General features: G+C 40.9%; 1 pseudogene; it reads left to right on the top strand.

Moving 5' to 3' along the window:
- The first annotated feature begins 3,967 nt into the window (after nt 1–3,967).
- LOC116530213 lies at nt 3,968–5,125 on the top strand (annotated as a pseudogene).
- Nucleotides 5,126–5,333: the final 208 nt, after the last annotated feature.

Genomic DNA, 5,333 nt, shown 5'->3' on the forward strand with positions numbered 1-5,333 from the left:
CTGAGGTTACTACTACACAATTTTAAGTGTTGGTTATATTTATAAAGTAAGTTTTTAAAAAAATTATTTAAAAAAGTGTAAGTGGTTATATTAATACATATCTATGTGGCAAATTAGAAAAATTATCCTACAACTCAATAAAAAAGACAAATAATTCAATTAAAAATGGGCAAAGGATCTGAATAGACATTTCTCCAAAAAAGCTATACAAGAAACCAATAAACACATGAAAAGATGCTTAGCATTATTACAGAAGTACAAATCAAAACCACAGTAAGATACTACTTCATAATTACTAGGTTGGCTGGAAACAAAAAGTCAGATAACCACAAATGGTGGTGAGGATGTGGAGAAATCAGAATTCTCATACACTGCTAGTAGAAATGCAAAATGGTGCAGCTGCTTTGAAAAAAATCTGGCAGTTCCTCAAATGATTAAATATAGTATTACCATTTTCTACTCCAGGTATATGCCTAAGCAAAATGAAAACATATGTTCACGTAGAAACATGTACATGAATGTTTATAGCAACTTTATTCACAATAGCCAAAAGCTGGAAACAACCCAAATGTTCATCAACTGAAATGGATAAACAAGATGTTATATATTTATACAGTGGAATATTATTTGGCTGTAGAAAGAAATGAAGCATTGATACATGCTACAACATGGGTAACCCTTGAAAATGTCATGCCAAGTGAAAGAAGCCAGTCACAAAGGACCACATAGTATATGATTCCATTTGTATGAAATCCAGAACAGGGAACTCTATAGAACAGAAAGTAGATGGGTCCCCCAGGCCCATTGGTTACTTTGGGGAAGGGATGGGTAGATAAGGAGGTGGTAGTTAAAGGGTATGGAGATTTCTTTTCCAAGTGATGAAAATGTTTTAAAACTGATTGTGGTGATGCTTACATATATCTGTGAATATACAAAAAAAATTGGATCATACACTTTAAATTTGGAAGTTGCATGGTATGTGAATTCTATTTCAAAAATTCAACATCTATCAATAAAATATAATTATCCACTGAAAAAAAGGTCAACTATCCTAATAGTTTATAACTGGTTGGTTGTATCTTATAATAAAAATTCCAGGGCCAGGAGCCTATATAAAATAAAAAGTAGCATATCACAAATAAGATAAAACAAAGCTAAGTTTTTGTTTTTGTCTGAGACAGAATCTTACTCTGTTGCCCAGGCTGGAGTCTAGTGGCATGATCTTGGCTCACTGCAGCATCTATCTCCTGGGTTCAAGCAATTCTCCTGCCTCAGTCATAGAATAGCTGGGATTACAGGTGCATGCCACCATGCCCAGCTAATTTTTATATTTTTAGTAGAGACAGAGTTTCACCATGTTGACCACGCTGGTCTCAAACTCTTGACTCAAGTGATCTGCCCACTTCAACCTCACAAAGTGCTGGGATTGCAGATGTGAGCCACTCCGTCCAGCCTTGTTTTTGTTTGAACAAAAGGTCTTGGTCTATTGCCCAGGTTGGAGTGCAATGGTGTAAGCATAGCTCACTGCAGCCTCAAACTCCCAGGCTCAAGTGATCCTCCCACCTTGGCGTCCCAAAATGTTGGGATTACAAGCATGACCCACTATGCCCACCCAAAAAGAAAACCAAGTAATTCACAGACATTAGGTTACTCTTGATAGATGTTAGAAAGCGAACTCATTATTCTGAAAACTTATAAAGAGAAGGAACCACACATTTATCTTGCCTTTCCTGAAGATTACGCCTTAGGGTAATCAAAAGTTGATGAGGAAACACTTTTCCTAGTGGAAGTATTCTAGCTAACAAATTAAGAAGAAATGATAGAATCAGAGTATCACCGTTTTGTGCCCTTTCTGAAATGGGGGAATCTAGGTAGTGATGATTAATGATTATAATAACAAAAAAAGAAAAACAACCAACCAATTAGCCTCTTGATGAAAGTGCTAAGAAATATTCTTGCCAAAAAACAGATAGAATGTGAATGTGATAAAATCTCTAGAGCTACCTACTAGTTCCCAGGAGTTAAAGGGGAGCAGAGGAACATTTATGAGACATCACAGGAATGTACTCAGCAAAATTCCAGATGTGGGAAACTCTAAAGGGCTGATAAACAAATGAATTGTATGCAAGGGATAAAGAGCAGAGGGAAGAAGGACACTGATAGATTAAAAGATATGTAATTTAAAAGCATATCAACTAAATGTAAGGTATTGACCTAGTCTGGATCCTGATTTAAACAACTTTATGGCACAATTGGGGAAATCTGAACACTTACTAAATGTTTAGATGTGCAGAAATTATTATTTTTAGGTACTATACTGCTATTGAAGTTATATTTTATAAAAAGGGTTTTCTCTCAGGGATACATGTTGAAATATTTTTGGGTGAGATGATAAGATGTCTGGGATGCTTAAAAACAATTCAGATAGGAGGGCATGTAGGACTATGAACAAAGCATTGGCAATAAGTTGATAGTTGTTGAGATTTCTATACACTTCTACTTGTGTTTGAAGTTTTCTGTAACAAATTTTGTTTGTTAGCTTTTGAGACAGGATCTTGCTCTGTCACCTGGGCTGGAGTGCAGTGGCACAATCATGGCTCACTGTAGCCTCCAAATCCTGGGTTCAAGCAGTCATCTCACCTCAGCCTCTAGAGTAGCTGGGACTACAGGTACATGCCACCATGCCTGGCTAATTTTTTTTTTTTTTGGTAGAGATGGGGTTATCCCTATGTTTCTCAGCCTGGTCTCAAGGGATTCTCCTTCCTTAGCCTCCCGAAATGCTGGGATTATAGGTGTGAGCCACCATACCCAGCCTGTAATACATTTTTTGCTTTTAAGAAAAAAGTGCTATGTTGCAAATAGTTTGAATGGAAGTGAAGTGGTCATGAAAATTGGTAGAGAACATCTCTTTAGAGGTGATGGAAGACACTGACATGAAACATGTCTATAAAAAGCTTGAATAAAATGTTTTCATGAAATGTGTGAGTGGGAAAAAGCAATTTTTAAAAATAACATTTTTTAATACACGCAATTTTGTATACGCATTTTAAACTAAATTACTGTTATATATTGTAAGAAGATAGTTAAATATTTCATCTTTGCATCAGTGGCCAAAACGACTTGGCTGTCTGATGAGTGCAGCCCCAGGGTCCAAGTTTCTGACTGCCCTCCTGTGTTGTGGTTGCATTCCCGGAAGACAGTGGATCTGGAAACACTGGTGGCCACAGACCATGGGAACTACTACTGAGCAAGCGTGTCCCACCTGACTACACGCAGGAGCTCAACCACGCTCCTCCTATGCCGTGAAGGCAGCCAACACTTCCAAGTGCCGCTCTCATAGATTTGTTGTAGACTAGCTCAACCATCGCAATGTCACCAAGAAACGGCCCCAACTCTGAGCCTCACTCTAGATTTTATGGATCATGGTGCTGCCCTCTTTTTACCTATTCTTGAAACTGAAAACTGTAGCTTCTATGGAAATGTTAACCTTTGGACCAGGATTTATTAAAACTGTTAAATCAAGTTTAGCCTAAAGCTGCCTCCTTACATATTTTAATTTTGACCGAAAGGTTTCTCTGTACGTCATGAACTGTAACAAGTGGAGTTGTAAACGGACCGTAGCCTACACATGTGTCAATCACTGAGTTTTGACCAATCACATGTAGCCAACTTTTCCAATGGTGTTCAAATAAGGCAAACGCTGAGCTGTAACCAATCTGGCTGTTTCCGTACCTCACTTCCGTTTTCTGCACACTTTCCTTTTTCTGTCCATAAATCTCCTTCCACCATGCCGCTGTGCTGGAGTGTCTGGCTCCTTCCAGTTCGTAATGATGTCATACTCCAGCACCTTGTCATACTGCTTGTGTGAGCCTACTCTGGCTCTGGATTTGTGAATCGTTAATTGCTCAAACTCTTTTAAATTTAACTTGGCTGAAGTTTTTCTTTTATCAAGACAAACTACTTTGTAGGGTTCTCTCTGATGCGGGAGCTGCCTCCGTCGCCGCCACCTGTAGGCCTTGCCGGGGTGGTGAAGCTGTTCATCCGAAACCTGCCCTGGGAGGCCACAGAGCAGGAGATCCGCTCTCTTTTCAAGCAGTATGGCAAGGTGCTGGAGTATGACATCATTATGAACTATGGCTTCGTACAGACAAGATGGAGGCTGAGGATGCCATAGGCAACCTGCACCATTACAAACTTCATAGGGTGAACATCAATGTGGAAGCCAGCAACAAGAAGAGCAAAGCTTCAACCAAGTTACACGTGGGCAATATCAGTCCCACTTGTACCAACCAAGAACTTCGAGCCAAGTTTGAGGAGTTTGGTCCAGTCATCGAATGTGACATCGTGAAAGATTATGCCTTTGTACACCTGGAGCGGTCAGAGGATGCAGTGGAGACCATCATGGGCCTTGACAACACAGTGTTTCAAGGCAAAATAATGCATGTGCTGTTGTCCACAAGCCGGCTTCGGACTGCCCCTGGGATGGGAGACCAGAGTGGCTGCTATTAGTGTAAGAATGAAGGGCACTGGTCCAAAGAGTGCCCAGTAGTCGTGTCGCAGACTTTACTGAGCAGTATAATGAACAGTATGGAGCAGTTTGCAGGCCTTCCACCATGGGCTACTGGGAATCCAGGTATTACAATGATGCATGTGGAGCATTTGACTACTATAAGCGATACTGGATCTGCTCTTAAGAGGCAGTAGCAGCAGTGGCAGCAGCTTCTGCATATGACAGGCAGAGCAGGCCACGTCCCATCTGCCTCAAGTCCAAAGCACAACTGTGACCAGCCACCTCAACTCTACTTCTGTTGATCCCGAGGACAGACACCCATTGCCAAACTCTGACACTGCTGCCACTTCAGCTGCTATGGCTGCTTCTGCGGCCACCACTTCCTCCTATTGTAGAAAGGACAGGAGTCCACTGCATCACGCTACCGCCATGCTCCCCATAGTTGGAGAGGTCTATGGTTATGGGTCAGAAAGTGAGTTATCTCAGGTTTCAGCAGCTACACGGAATTCTCTGTATGACATGGCCCAGTATGAATGGGAGCAGTATGTGGACCGAGCCTGGTACACAGCCTTTTAAAAACTGGAGGTGCGATAATTGCAGACTGAACCCTTGGGCTGCAGTCATATATGAGAACTTGCTCTCCAGGGTTCCCTTTGCCAGGATGTTTCCATTCCTTCATGTTTCAGTACACAAAAGGAATTTGTGACCAACTGTTTTCTTTCATAACTTAATTCTTCTAGGTTGACTTTTCTTTCCTCTTGACTCTAGTCTCTGCAGCCTTCTACTCTCTTGCTTATAGTCTCAGCCTCTGAGCAGCATTAGG

Source organism: Sapajus apella, unplaced genomic scaffold (assembly GCF_009761245.1).
Source record: "Sapajus apella isolate SASKATOON/1434 unplaced genomic scaffold, GSC_monkey_1.0 scaffold3, whole genome shotgun sequence".
NCBI lineage: Eukaryota > Metazoa > Chordata > Mammalia > Primates > Cebidae > Sapajus > Sapajus apella.